This window comes from Ruditapes philippinarum, unplaced genomic scaffold, assembly GCF_026571515.1.
Source record: "Ruditapes philippinarum isolate M1 unplaced genomic scaffold, ASM2657151v2 ctg13323_1_1_1_1, whole genome shotgun sequence".
NCBI classification, from domain to species: domain Eukaryota; kingdom Metazoa; phylum Mollusca; class Bivalvia; order Venerida; family Veneridae; genus Ruditapes; species Ruditapes philippinarum.
The window spans coordinates 1,422-17,916 of NW_026864720.1; the positions used below are offsets into that span (position 1 = coordinate 1,422).

General features: G+C 33.7%; 1 long non-coding RNA gene across 5 annotated transcripts; it reads right to left on the reverse strand.

Annotated features, from left to right (window-relative positions):
* Positions 1 to 3,940: 3,940 nt before the first annotated feature.
* LOC132726643 (uncharacterized) lies at positions 3,941 to 16,186 on the reverse strand. Of its 5 annotated transcripts, none has more exons than XR_009625225.1 (4): positions 15,711 to 16,186; positions 6,150 to 7,104; positions 5,281 to 5,441; positions 3,941 to 4,774 (listed from the first exon to the last, which is right to left on the reverse strand). It is a non-coding gene; the product is annotated as an uncharacterized LOC132726643 (long non-coding RNA). The 5 variants fall into 5 exon arrangements; XR_009625226.1 differs by lacking the exon at positions 15,711 to 16,186 and adding an exon at positions 15,526 to 15,704; XR_009625227.1 differs by lacking the exon at positions 15,711 to 16,186 and adding an exon at positions 8,949 to 9,915.
* Between the last annotated feature and the right edge of the window lie 309 nt (positions 16,187 to 16,495).

Consider the following 16,495-nt stretch of genomic DNA (forward strand, 5'->3'; position numbering starts at 1 on the left):
CTCTAAAAAGAAGAAAACAGATCTAGATGACATAAATTATAGGTTTTTACAGCAAAAGTGTGCCTTAAGAAAGATATTGGCACACTTATTAAAATATTGGCCCAAAGTTTATGCCGTTCAAGTATACCGGTATTGTCTTAATGAACACTTGCCCTGTATCATAACCTTTTTATTGCATTTGCAGCAATGCTGCCCTGTATTTTAATCTTATCAAAATCTGAGACTTGGGCAGCCCTTATACTCCATATGGGATCACATGGCCCCACCTGGGCGGCCCATGTACTCAATATGGGCCCCATATGGGCAGCCCTTGTACTAAATATGGGTTTCAAATGGGCAGCCCAGATACTTCCATTATGGGTAGATTTGAATTCCGGGATAGATCTATTTTCAAGTACTTCAATTATAAGTTTGCTGGACATTAAGCTGCAACTGGCATAATTCTTGTACTTGCATTAAATATTCAAGTGATGTTTTAACTGGAACAGACAGATTATGGCACAAAGCCTTTATTATCCTGCAAGAAAACAACACACAATGTATATGCTTTAACAATGTTAACTTTATTTAGTAATCTCAATTATGGTAAGAGTGTATCATATATATACAGATTCTCAAAGACACAACTGCAAACCTACTCCCATGTCTTTTTAAATTTCTACATAATTCATAGGAAAGTATTATACATTTATTGTAATTCATTACAAATTTCTATCTACCAATTACTTTCATTTTCAAATGAAATAGTATCTATGTTTTATATGATATTTAAATTTTCAGATATCTTTGTATTGGACAAATGAAATAGATCTACATGAATAAATATAAAAAGTTGTTCATTACAACCATATATTACACTTTGGTATGATAGTGCTGAAAGAAAAAATATTATACAGCTTGTGAAATGTAACAAATATAATAAAACAAAACCTTGGCACAGTTGTAATACTGTTCATAGATGTGTAAACAAAATATACAGCTGATGAAAAGTAACAAATATAATAACAAACCTTGGCACATAGAAATACTGTTTATAGACTTTTAAAAAAAATATGCAGCTGATGAAAAGTAACAAATAGTTTGTACCAGTTTGTAAAAATAACCAGCTTCATTTCTCATATCTTCATCAACAAAAACCACAATAAAGGCAAGAAATAACAATAGTATTTACAATTTAATGCATTTCAATTGTTAATATCAATACTAGTAGTTATAGTAACCTTTTGTGAAACGTTACTGTTTGGATCAGTTTTCTATGTGCTAATATCATTCTCAATAAGAATTTCATTAATCTTTTATCAATTTTCAATGGTTTATGGAAGTTAACGTTGAATTCTATCCTGACTCACTAGCCACTTTGTGAAAAAAATTATCGAATTTGATAACTATATAAATATCAAAAAAGTTAACCAAGTATACTGAAATTCGGAAAAAAAATATGACAACAACGTCAATAAAATGACTTCATCTTTGCGATGCTTCCTGATAAAAAGTTTCTCGCATATTTCAACCTTTTATTGAAAGGAACCAAACATTAGTAGAGTTTTAGACATAAAGTAAACACATACATGTATACTGTATCAATGTAAATATCATGATAAGTTCACTTCTGAATACCAAAAGTTGTTATTTTCACTCATGGCTGCGCCACTTTGTGAACAACATGGCTGCGCCACTTTGTGAACAACACTTTAGGTATCCACTCTGTGAAATTAATTATAAACAAGCAATTATCATAGTATTGCAAGCAATCCATAAGTCCCCTACCGGTAAGAGCAAAAGCAACATTCTGAAGGGCCATTCACTTATGTTTCTATTTTAAGTAAATTTATTGAAAAAGTTCTTTAAAAGTGATCACAGTGAACAGTTTTTATGTACAGACAGACAGACGGACTGAAGGACACTCTAAAGTTATTTTTTAAACATCCCTGTTATCAAAATATAACATTTTTAAAAGCAAAATTTAAAAAAAAGGAGATAACAATGTCATACCTGATGTGAGTGTAACAAAGAACAATTAGTAATGAAGGTATGAATATTGAATGTTTATTTTGAATTTGAAATAAATGAAAGTTAAAAGAACGAATAGGAAAAATTAAAAGTTCAAGGAGGAGATAATTCTGGAAATATGGATGCTAGATTTATAAACCTTGTCATATTATTATGATGTGGGAGTTTGAAGAAAATCCTATCATGATTGAAGAAGTTGGAGTAAAAATTACCAATTTCTCAAAAAAAAGTCTAAGTTCAAAAGGGGCATAATTCTGGAAATAGTCTTGCTACAGTATTGAACACTCACAAATGTTGAGTGATAATAAGAAACATTTATATGAAGTAGATATGTTCAGAAGAAAAGAAGTTATTAAAAAAACAATGTTTTTTTCATGAAAATTTTAAGTTCAAGGGAGGTAATTCTGATAAATTTTGTGTTAGAGTTGTAAACTTTGTCACATATGATGTGGTTGATGACTAGCAACTTATATTTAAAGTTTGAAGAAAATACCTTAAGAAATAAAGAACTTATAGTGAAAAAACTTAAAAACTAGAATCAGAAATCTTGATATTCAGTCAATTTGTTGCCATAGCAACCAGAATTTTCAATACAGGAAGATAAGAAAAGAATATGCATAATTTCCATACTGCCATCTACCCATATGTCAAGTTGCATAAAAATATTTTCAGTACTTTTTGCGTTATCGCTGGATCCAGGTTATGTGTAAAATTTGCCATATTTTCAGTCTATTTGTTGCCATAGCAACCAGAATTTTCAGCATAGGAAAAAAAGAAAAAGATGTGCATAGTCTCTATACTACCATCTATCCATGTATCAAGTTTCATAAAAATATTTTCAGTACTTTCTGCGGTATCGCGGGATCCAGGTTATGTGTAAAATTTGCCATATTTTCAGTCTATTTGTTGCCATAGCAACCAGAATTTTCAACATGGGAAGAAAAGAAAAAGACGTGCATAATCTCCATACTGCCATCTATCCATATATCAAGTTTCATTAAAATATTTTCAGTACTTTTTGCGATATCGCGGGATCCAGTTTTGTGGACGGACGGACTGACGGACGGACAGACGGACGGACAGACGGACGGAGGGTAAACCTAAAGTCCCCTCCGGTAAACCGGTAGGGGACTAATAAAATGTGATATTACACCGAAATTAACAATTATCCTATATATCACAGAACAGTAATTATTTATGGATATATTCCTTTAAAAAATGTGAAATAATACTGATTTAACAAGATCAAATTTGTTGTGAAGAAGTTCATTTAAAAAATTGTCAGTAACAATAGTTGTTTCAGTAATTTATCCAATACCGGTATTATCAAAGTTTCAACAATAACAAAAATAAAGATTACAAGAAGCATCATTGTACAGTATTTCAACTTGATTTAAAAGGTTAATACCATACCTATATATGTGTTCCCTGTTAGTGTTAAGTTTGGACAAGATGTTATAATTGTATTGATCAGTATCAAAAACATTCCCCAAGCATTTAATGTCTTGATTTAAATAGCAACAATGTTTAATGAAAAAAAATAACAACAGCATATAGACAACAGAAAAACAGCATATAATGTCAACAACAAACATTACATAGCAGCAAAATAAACTGACTAGAAGGCAAAGAATTTTTCATTTACAAGAAAGACATGCTATGCTGATGACCTCAAACATTAAAACTAGCAACAAAAAGTATAACAAGACACACAAATGAGCCACTTACTGTAGTTCTGACCCTTATCACATTTTAAAATACTTTGATATCTATTGACTTTCAATCATTGGAATAACTTATATGCCGATGAAGAAAAGGTTCGAAAATGTAAAATAAAAGTCATTCATTTTATGCTTTTGTGTGTATTACTGATGTATCCGTGAAAATTATATTTGATAATTTCACAGTGAAAATGATCCAAATTTCAAACTTTTCAATGACGAGACTACTTTTTAAAGATTTTCCCCATGTGGTACCTTAATATCATTTTTGCTTACAATTCTGACATTCTCAGGACTGTTTCAAGACTAACCTATCCAAATAATATTCCTCTGAATAAAACAAAATTAATTTTCCTTAAAATACAAAACTTTTAAAAATGGCCGCCACTTACATTTCACAAAGCCAGGTCATACATAAATTTGCCTGAGTAACAGAAATAAGGTGGGATGGTGTGACTTTTTCTACTAGAATTGGTTGTTTTTATTATTAAAACAAGCGATTATTCATATATTTTTAATAAAATAAATAAAATCATTGCTATTCAACGTTGATTGTCAAACTTTTTTGTTAAGCCTAAGACTCCTGTATTTATGAATAATTGGACTTAAATTCAACTAAAATTGATGTTAACAGTGGGGAAAACAGATTTAATAATTATTAAAGTTAATATTGAGGAAATTTCATTAGCATAAAATAAAAAGACACTTTATTGTTTGTTGTGTAAGATGTAATTTTATATCATTGAGGGACTTTTAAATAACAGTGTTCTCACTCGTGAGAATAATGTTTTTACAGCTCATTTGATGATATAAAATGTCATCTTACACACTAACAAACAAATATCCTCTATAGATTTGCATTTTTTTAAAATAAAAACATGTCTAGTCACTTCCTTCATTTGCTTCAGGTAAGGTCTCGGACACTTTGTTTCTTGCTTTCCTTCCCCCATCGCGGTCCCACGCCCCAGCCAGCCACTTTGAAACCTTTATTTCAATATCCTTCCTCGTCGCAGTCTTTGTCGGCAAGTTCCTTTGGACACATCCTACAAAACAAGCATCCTTATCCTTAAAGAATGAAATAAAATGCAGTGAAATGTAGGTATTGAAACCATTCAAAGGTCATAAGTCACCTTGTAGCATTTTGAGCATAAAATTGGAATATAAACTAATTCTAGTATGTTTTAACAAATATAGATGTTTGTGTCCCGGTTTTACATAGCTTTTAACAATATTTCTGTGATATCGCTGCAGTCAGTTGTAAGCTGAGATCATCTTATCGGTGTATCAGTAAAGAATGTTAAGGTAAGCAAATAACTTGCTTTTCAGGAAGGTGATTTCTGCTTATATTATGCATCACAACACAATGCATTGGATCAAAACCACACAGCATGTAAAATATTCTCTCTTATTAATTTCCATAAAAGCTAATCAAGCATTTTCTTTCATTAAAGCGATACCTGAAGACACAATAACAAGATCTTGGATAATATATCTATTTTGAAGCCTTACTTAAAGACACCACTTGGCAAATTCGTAATATATCACTTACTATACAATACATTCAGTATCTAGAGGCCCCCAAATGTTTTCTTCCCTTTCAGCCCCCTTCATATTGAACATTCTTGCCAGTTCATTTGACATGGTTTCTATCATCTAGCGGTCAACAGTTTCCCGCACAACTGCCCCACCAAACATTGAGAGGAACCGCACCTTAAATAAAGCAGAACATTAAACTTTTTTTAATGTTAATTTTAACACTACTAATTTTCAAAATTTGTGATGCGCTGCAAGTCACCAAATGACAAATAATTGTCAACTGGACCTCAAATACATGATCTGCCAAGAAAACTGTTTGAATTGACAAATTAAAAGACCTTTCCTCATATATTTACAGCCTAAGTGACTTGTGCCTTTTTGTTTGTCCCCTCCACCGAGTGTAATGGGGCACATTATCATTGTTGTTTTTTAAACACGTATGAACAGAATAATTTTTGATATTATAATAACAGCGCAATTCCTGGATTTTGTGGGTACTAGTCATTTTCCTGGTATTTTGAAAGCTGCCAGCATTTTGATTAATGAATCGACTGTCTTGTCTTAATAATCAATGTTGAAAATGAGGCCAACTGCCCATGTCTTGTACTCATGGCTATTATAGCATATCTAAATAATAAGATAACTGTTTCAATATGAATCAAAAAATTAAAACAAGCCAGTTTTTAATTCCGAAAGTAATGCAGTTAAGTGTTTGTCCACTGTGCAATATTTTCCTACATAAGTATAGCAGAATGATAATACATTATCATCAAGTGCTAACCACAGACCATTATGTTATTTTGCATTTAAGCCAGTGGATATGAGGTATACTTTTTTCAGTTACTAATGGTGCAATAATTACATGACTAACACTATGCTTACCACAGATGACAGCTTTGTCTGATCTCCAAGAAGCTCATCGAATGTTTCCATCTGCTAAGGAGAACGAAAAGGGAATGAGATATCTTCAGGAAGCTGCAGCGGTTGGTCATCTGCTGCTGACCTTGACAACAATTGCTACATCATCCTCTTAATTTCACGATTCTCCTCCCGCATTGTCTACAAGACTCAGACAATCTGTGTAACAGCAGCTTCAAAAAGGATTCATAATTCTAGGCTTTACACTTTTAGAGCTTTGTGAATTACATATGAAAAAAATCCAGTATTTTAAATTTTTCCTTGGCTTTAACAGTAATTAACGCTAAAATCTCAAAAGGATTGTTGAGTGTGCAAGGTCACAAAATGTGAAAATGATAAGAAATCATGAATTAAACTTAAAATATTTTGAGCTAGGCATGTCATGGGGTGAAAATAAACATTTTTGACTATTCCAAGGACAGTAACTTTGGATAACAGTTGTGGGGTCAGACAAGAATAGGCGAACATTAATTCACTTCATGATAAAGACTAACACAAGTAATCATCAATTTCTTTTGAATTTTTTTTTTAACTAGGGGCGTCATAAGGTGAAACTTTCCATTTTTGGCTGTGTCGCTCAATCCAGCTTGTTACAACATTTATTGGCTTGTTTTGAGGATAGAACATTTAATAAGTATGTACTGTAATGAATATATTTACAGCTCCGAAGTTTATACTTAATGGGCCCAATAATCTGCCCACGGGAGGGCATATCAGAAGCACCTTGTATTAGAGAAGCACTTTGCACATCACTGCTGGCCTCTCGCAATGCCTGTCCAGATAAGCAAGGCGGAGGTGAAAGCAGGCTTCGTGCCTGTTTGGAGTTGTTGCTTTGTCAATAACTTGTGATGGCCTACTCTCGGTGTCTGTCTCATTCTCATCAGTGTCACTATCCGATTCATACAGCCTTTTTGATGGCCTATTGACAATAAAATGAAAATACATTAATAAGTAGTTAAAAAATACATATACATTAAGCGAGTTATTGCACCAAGTGACAATATGATTATGACCTGTGCACGGCTGACAAACATGTATTAGTCTATGTTTACGTACCGAATTGTTGTGCCGCAATTTTTTCTACCAAGGATTTTTAGCACGAATGCGCTCGTTTCCTGATGGGATTATTTAATGAACAGGAAGGGCTAGAGACTTGGAGTTGGTCTCATTTGGAAGCTTAATACAAATGTGAAATAATGATAAAAGATTTTTAATTGTCTGGACAATTGTTTTCACAACGGCCTGGGTAGTGAATCCCTTGCTCGTAGGCTCGAATCTAGAGTTTCCAGCCTTCTCTTAACTTATAGTATGTTTTTAAAGGGGGTCATAATTTACATTTTTTTTGGTTTACGAATTTTTTAAGATGAACACAGGTTTAATTATCTATCAGGTCATATTTTTTCTTCTCAGGTCCGATACTCATGCCTGTGCAACAGCTAGAGGGCTTGGTTGGTACTTGGAAAAAATACTTGAATTTGTAAAAATAAGTATTTGTATTTAATATTTTTAAATGCTTATGAATGAAATGTTGGTACAAAATGGAAGGGACTTCTAAGGCTAGGGGGGGACACTGGATTTCAAATGATGGTGTCCCTTTAAAAAGAGATCTCTTAAAATTTAGTCTAGATAGAAACAATATTTTTAAAATGTTAGTGTAGACTCCGTCACAGTTAAGAAATTCAACAATAACAACTATACACATGCATAGGTCACCTAAAGTGCCTAAGAGTCAGGGCGTAAATTCTAGAAAATGTCGCAAATTAAACGACTATTGGGAAATTACATGACAAAGGCAAAACCAAAAACTAAACAGCGTTTACAGCTTACCTACACACACAATAAACATGTAAGGATATAATATGAAAAGTCGTTATACGAAATCGTGGTTAAATGCTTGGAATCGAAAAGAAATATTTTTTTCGTGTACAATTTAACATTTCAATACACAATTTGATTTTAAGCGGCAGCGGAAAGCACGTCTGCACATGCTCGAAATAAATTTTTTCATCAAAAACTGATTTTTATAAATTATTTCTGAATTTATAGTCTAAAAACACATTTTTATATTTAAATAATAAAAATTAAAACCAATATAAAAACTTAACAAATTAATTTCTCGCACCTGCTCAGGCATGCTTATATTTATCGGGTTGCCCAAATGGGACCCTTATGGGTCCCTCATGGCTTGTATAAATGTTTAAAATAATGCTACAATTTTATATAGGATAATAGCAATTTATGCCAAGGTGGTCACACTATAGCTCAAAGTAAACGAGTTCTAAAGAAATAAATAAAAGAAAAATTGTTTTTCCTTAAAGTGCTGGAATATGGTACCCATATGGGTCTAATATATAGGCGTACCCAAATGGACTTGCCAATATTGGATCCATATAGGTCCAATATGGGTATACCCATTAGCTTGCCTAGATATAGCCCATATGGGTCCCATATATGCATGTTTGCTGGGTATGTATTATTCAGTACAGTACCTCCAAAATCTGCATATTCTGCACATATGTCAATAAGTATACACATTGTGACAATAAGAAATATTTAAGGTTAAATGTGGTAAATACTCTGTGATTACTTCTCACATTTACTTGATATTAATAACCAATACTCGTTACATTAAAAAGCATACTAGTGACACCGGCGAGCAACTCCAAAGCAATACTCGGTAAACTGACATGTTTATTTATTCTCAAAATGCACTGTCATCTGAAATTTTATTGTTGTCAGATTGAACGTTTACCTTGAATTTACCTTTGTTCATAGTCTTGAAATGGGATGAAAGTCCTCGTAATATCGAGCAATATCCGGCGGTAAAGGCTCCCACGTTTACAATTTTTACATGATTGCTAAGAACCGAATCGATACTGTTTACGGTGATACTTCTATGCACTATACTATACCATGTAATTTGCCAAATGATGACTTACTTTCTATAATAAATAATGTTCAGTGCTCATCACGATTTAGGCGGCACACATTTTCTGCATTGTATCCGCATTTCGTTATTTAAAAGATCAAAGAAAAATCAACTTCAACAAAAATGAATTATGTCACAAGCGATTATTGCACGGTGATGGTGTGTGGTCCGGGTTGTAAACACCCATTTTCCATTTTTTACTTTGATAAACCAATAAGTATAGATAAAATCCATGATTACAGGAAATTATTAAGATAATTTGTAAGACAATATGGTCATCTCGAATAAACGGTAAAAAATATCATAACCGTTTATGAATGAAAATCGAAACGAATCCATTTAAAAGTGTAACCATGGGGGCCTTACCGGCGGTACGGTATTCCTCAGTGGAACTAGTTTTGTTGCTCTATGTTGAATTATCTTTGTTTTATGTGTTCATACCTTTCATTGTTTTACGTTTTCATGTCATAATTTATATACCTTTTCTAATTGAAATTGTTATTGATGAAAGTGTGTGAGGGAAGAATTTACAGTTCATAAATGTTTAAGCTACTGGTTGGGGACCACCAAAACCGGACAACCACCAAACCCGGACGACCTTGAAAATGCTTAATTTAGTATTTTCTTTGTTCAGTGGTTGTCACTTTTTTTATCAACAATAAATGCATGTTTCTTCTAAAAATAAATAAACAAATTTATTTCAACCACCATAAATGGTAATATAATTTTAATGGCTATTTAAAGAATGTTGACGTTGAAATTTGGGGGGTCAAGAAAACAATGCCTGACCTCATATACCATCTATAAGGCCAATTTCTTTTTATGTTTTGGTTTACTGATTTTTTCCAAAAAAGGTAGGGTCGGCGGCGGCAAAAAAAAAAAAAAAAAAAAAGTTTTCATAACTATTAATGTGGTGCATACATATACATAGTACTTACTAGAGCAATGAAATTAAATACATCGCCGATTGTCTATTCCAAAGATTTTTTAAGTACACAAAAAAAACTTTTTCTCATATTGCCATTGTTTAAAAACACACATGAAATCTACACACAATGACTTTTGACAAGTGGCAAGCGAGCTCTTCAAAAGAATCTGTCATTCTTTGATGTTTACACACTGCTGTGTAATCTGAATCATCAAAGGTGCCGAAAATCAGCTGACTTGCACTCATTTCTTTATAGATCAGATGTTAAAAAAAAGTGTCAAGAAAAGATTACACAAAGTCATGTTCAATATTTTTATCGGATAAAAAGCAGGTCAATTTTTGACATAAAAATCTATTAAAAGTAAGTGCGGGCATTTTTTATTTTGTTTGTTTGAAAACCTGTATTCAATCTGCTTTTAAAGACTATTTTTTTTTGTTAAATCTGAAAATACTGATCTTGTCAATTGCAGCAGATTTCTCTCGCTCTGTCCTTGAATGTAATTGCTTACGTAATTTGGCGTGTTTTTTTTTGTTTGGTTTTTTTCTGGTGTTTTTTTACATTTTTACGCATTTCGACCTTCAATGCATTGATGAAATATGATCAAAGCCTAATTATAATTCTGTGAGAATGGCTTGACCCCATTTAACAGACATTCTTTCATAATACACCAATAAACACTTCCCCCAACTAGCAGACGACAGGCTATTCTCGAGTAAAGATAACCGGTTGCGTATCTCACTGTATAAATCGTATGTAAAATAGTCTGGCATAGGTTTAACAGTTAATTAAAATACTTACCGCGACATTTCTTTGACAAGTCGTTATTAGCAGCGTATTTCAAGACAACACAGAATTTTTTTGGGGGCAGATTTTTTTTTTTTTTCATTTTCCCAAAATACAGAGTCGGCGGGTCAGTAAACCGATATATCAAAAAATAATGGCCTAATCATTTGCAGAGTAAACAATAGAATTTCCAAAACTTCAGCATTTGTTTCTGAATCATTGTCTATCATGTTAAAAATTAAAACACCCAAGCTGTTATCTGAATTAAATAACGTCATGTACATAAATGTCCGGACACATGGTGCTGTAGTGTAGACAATTGAGGTAATTTTGATACTTCCTTGTCGAGCCTCAGATATTTGATACTTCTTTGTCGAGCCTCAGATATAAGTGTCAATACAATCAGACAAACAAGTTTGTTAGTTAGGGGAAGAACCTAGCTGAACCTTGTCAATTTTTTTGGTCTCTAGGTTAAAACTTATGAAACCTGTACAGAAAAGTGTTCAAAAAGTGTCCGCGGTTGATGGTCCCTGACCCTGTTGTATTAATCACAACATCTCATCTTAACAAAGATAATAAAACATACAGATCTTTTCAATTATTTTTAGTATATGTGATCTACCGCTGGATGTTCATCAACTAAACAATCTAAAGTGATTTCTTTTTTGTTGCGGACCGAGTTGGTTTAGGGCCGAGTGGACACTTATCTTATACCTCTTCGTACACATTGATAAGATAAGATAAGTTTTGTTTCAAGTCGGCAAGTTTTCAACAGTACAACATAAGCTCTAGGAGCTTTTATAACCGACTGTATATAACATAAAGTATAAGATCAACAAAGATAAAACAGCTACAATAAAAAAAGATTTGACATGATATATATACATCACATACATAAAATAGACCTATCTATCTATCTCTGGATACTGCCAACCCCTCTTACGAGTGTTAAAGGCAGGAATTTAGTGCACGTCGGATTGTTAGTAAAAGGTGAAGAGAAAAGCTAAAAAGAAAAGTCCAAACATTGACATGCTTGGAAGGTGAGACTGAAAATGTATTCTAGTCATGGTTAAAATGTTAATAGTGAAACAAGATGATAAGAGATAAAATAGTTTAAAAACACTGGGAGTAAGACTAGTACTGCAAACCCACCACTGCCTGTTTGAACTGACTCAGGTTGGGCAGGGTGGCAATGTTACTAGGAAGTTTATTCCATAGTATAATGCTATGAGGGAAGAAAGAGTACTTATGGTAGTCGGAGGATACCTGTATTTGACGTAGGGATAAGGGATGCATATGTCTGGTTAATCTATGTGGGGTTTGAACATAAGTTGGGAGATTAATTGCAACTAGGTTATGGTATATCTTATAAAACATTATCAGTCTACAGTCCAGTCTGCGATGTTCAAGGGATCGCCAGCCCAGTTCTTCCTGCATGGCTGTGACACTAGAGTGAGGGGAGTAATCCCTTTTAACCCATCTTATTGCACGTCTCTGGATCATCTCAACTTTGTCAATATTGGTTTTAGTATAAGGAGACCAAATAGATGAGGCATATTCAACCTGTGGGCGAACCAGGGACTTGTATGCTAGTTCTTTTACTTTCTCATTTTTAGTGATGACACTTTTTTTAAAAAAGCCAAGGGATCTGTTTGCATTGGAAGTTATTCGAGATATATGTGTATTAAATTTAAGGTCAGCAGATAGATCTAGTCCGAGATATTTAGCATTTGTAACAGACTCTAGGATTTGGCCATGGAGCATATATTTGTGTTTAATTATGGTCTTATTTTTGGTGATATGGATGACTTGGCATTTTGAAGGGTTAAACTCCATGTCCCACTGCTTCTCCCACAGAACCATATTGTCTAAATCATGTTGGAGAGTTGGGGGTCTGAGGAGGAATTGATGGTTAGGTATACAGCAGTGTCGTCTGCAAATAATCTGACTTGGGATTTGAGGACAGAAGATGGTAACTTGTTGATATATAGAAGGAAACAGAGGGGCCCTAGGACCGAGCCTTGGGGCACTCCAGAGGTAACTGGGACTTCAGATGAGCAGTCACTATCCACAACTACTGTCTGTCTACGGCCAATAAGGAATGACTGTATCCAGTTTAGAATTTGAGGACAAACACCATGTTCTTGCAGGGTATCTAAGAGTTTAAGATGGTTTACTTTATCGAAAGCTTTGGAGAAGTCAAGAAGTATGAGATCTGTTTGTTTGCCATTTGAAAGGTTGTTCACAAAGTAATCAGTAAGTTCAATGAGTTGTGTCTCACATGATCGTCTTTCTCTGAATCCATGCTGAAGATCAAAGAGTATGTTTTGGGTGGTAAAGTGAGAGGATAGTTGAGAGGCAACTATATGTTCGAGTGTTTTACAGAGGATGCATGTAAGGGAAATTGGGCGATAGTTTGCTGGATCACTTGTATCACCTTTTTTGTAGACAGGGCATACGTTTGCACGGGTCCAGTCATTGGGAATATTACCGGTGGTCAGGGATTTTTGGAAAAGAACTGCAACGATGTCAGCAATCTCTTCTCTCAGCTCCTTCAGGACAATTGGTCTAATGTTGTCAGGGCCGCAGCTTTGTTGGCATTGAGGTTGGCGAGGAGCTTTAGTACACCTGCCCTACCGATGATGATGTCATTCATTTGTGGGTACTGACAATACTTTCTGGATCCATGAGTCTCAGTTTTTTGTATACATTGATCTTTAAGTGTGAGTGGTATAATTGGTGAGAAACTGATTTAAATTGTTTTTTAAGAATGTTTGCTTTTTCAGTGTTATTAATTTTGAGAGAACCTGACTTTTGATCTTTTAATGGAGACACACTTTGTGAATCTTGTTTAGAGTTTTTTATAAGTGAGTATAGTTTTTTGGTACAAACTTTACTTTGTGTATTAGTTTCATCATCATCATCTGCAAGGTTCAGGATGTTTTCTAAGTAAGATTCATATGATTGTTTAATTCTAGCTTTTATTTGCGATTTCAAATTTTTTAATTTTAGCCATTGATCATGGTCAGATTTATTTTTATTTGTTTTTGGTTTTTTAATATTTTTATAGAGCTGGTCTCTTTTATGAATTAATTTTTTAATGGATTTTGTTATCCAGGGCAAAGATGGTTTAGCTGTAATTCTTTTAGTGGGTATGAATTTTGATATGCCATCCTCAAGTGTGTGTTTGAACTGCGACCAAAGTTCTTCAACAGACAAAGATTCAGCTTTTTGAAGTATTTCAGATGTTGAGGTTTTAATGAAGGTTTTCAACTCAGTCCATTTTGCCTTTTTATACAAGGTGCAAGTACGAGGTTTTTGTTTGAGGAGGGTAGGCCTAGAAGATATTTCTGTGGATATGATGTCATGATCTGATATGCCAGGTTATGACCTTGACATTGTTAACAAGAGTGTGGTTTGAAATGAGCAATAGATCAAGAATATTGTCATTTCGTGTACTTTCATTGACCATTTGTACGAGGTTATGATCATCAATGATGTTCAGGAATTTATCATACACAGGACTTGTGTTTAAGCCTTCTTTAAGATATGGTGTATGTTCAGAGTCCCAATTTAATTTTGGGAGGTTAAAATCGCCAAGGATTAACTTTGTACCTTTTAAGTTACGCACAAGTTCAAGGGATTTTTCAAATTCTAAGATACTATTCATATCAAGTTCGTGTGGTTTGTAATAAGATGCCAGAAAGAGTGACTTACTACCTTTGATTTCTATTTTTATCCATATTATTTCACAATCGGTGTTCAGTTTTGGTTGTTCACTTGGTAGGAGGTTGTTTTTAACAAGGATAAACACTCCACGCCCTTACCTTTGAGTCTGTCACGGCGGAAAACTGTGTAGCCGAGTTCAGGTGGGAAAATTTCACTGTTATAGTGTTCTTTATTTAGCCATGACTCTGTGGCTGTAACAATATCTGGGTTTTGATCTATTAATAAATTTTGAAATTCATGTTTTTTGTTGACTATTGACTGGCAGTTTATGCATATAATTTTCAGTTTGGATACATAATCAATTTGTTTTTGTTTTTGGATTTTTGGGATTTATAGAGCTAGGTGTATCTGTATTTTCATCTACTAGAGGTGAGAAGCTGTTATGTGATGAGATTGAGAGGATGCTTGAAATATTCGAAAGATTTGATTCATCACATATTGTACATGTCCATGCAAAGGATGTATTGCTATTGGTTAGATCTTGGTACCATGTGCTGTTCAACCCTTGACATTGTATGTGGAACCACATACAGCAATTATCACATTCAACAGCATGGTCAGAATCTGTGACCTCAGACCCACAGCTTCCACAAGGATAATCCGGGCCAGGGTTCCGTTCAACATCGCATGAAATAGACAGCAGTAGTATGACTAGATGTGATAAGGTCTTACTTCTATGAATTTTGGTGGGAATTTGGTGGCGTCTAAACCTAAGTTTCAGGTTGCCTACAATAATTCCACACGAGGAGATTTTTGACGGCGACCTTTTTAGATATTTTTATAAAAATGAATCAGATGGTAAAAAACTAAATGATAGTGTTCCCATTCACGCACACATGTGAATTCCGTATAATTTACAAAAATCACGCATGAAATTACAACTAGGTGCGTGCATGCACGTATGAAAATTGAAGTAAAACTGCCAAAAAATTATCCGCAAATTCGAAGCACAAATCAATAATCTACTCACAAATCTCTGAAATTGTTTACAAGACCGTAATTTAATCCGAGGTCATAACTTGGGTTTCCCAGCTGTGCTATTTTTAGCTCATGGACTGGTTTATATATTAACGACGGCTTCGCACGCTTTGCTCATTCTGGGACAATTTATTTTGTTTATTAGTCAAAATCGCTGTATGAGTATCCGATACTTACAATTTCTTCAAAACAGCCTGATATTTGTGTCAAATTACGAAGTCGAAACTGCATTTCAATCTGCTTGAATAAAAATGGCGTCGTTGAAGAGCCAATCACGTGATTCACTCGCGCATTTATATATATATGTATATGTGTTGATAAATATTGTTTCATATAAAATTGCTTTATATGTTTGTATATATGATCAATATTTGAAGTATTTTTTCTGTTCATTAGCCAAAGGCAAGTTTTTGTCGATATTTGCTAATAAAAGTTGTTGTTGTTGTTGTTGTTGTTATATAATTTCTGCGTACAGTACAAATTTAAACTAAATTGTAATTTTAACTTTCAATACTTTAATACAATTATAAATGTATGACAACCCCTTCTATATTCAATGCATGAATGGATTTTCTAACTTGTAACCGAACATACGGAACTATTTTTTTTTGTCAACGAAATTCGGTTTGCAATAAGAAATAGTCCGGTAGATGGGTGGTTATACCTTTGTGTCGATTTACAATCGACACAAAAATAATCCCTTTATTTCTATTTGATGAGAAATTAAATTGTTCGTAAGCATTTACAATATTGAGCTTGAAGTCAAAATCGGATAGTAAATGTACCAATGACGCCATGGGAGACAAGTGCTATCGACCAATCCAATATCATAAATTTGTTCGCGGTAGAACTGAAAATATTCGATTTTGTCGAATTTGCACGGACACACGTTTTTTAATGTACATAACCGTGCCAAAAATCATGATTGACCTCGAATAAGTGGCATCCTGTATTATGCCATG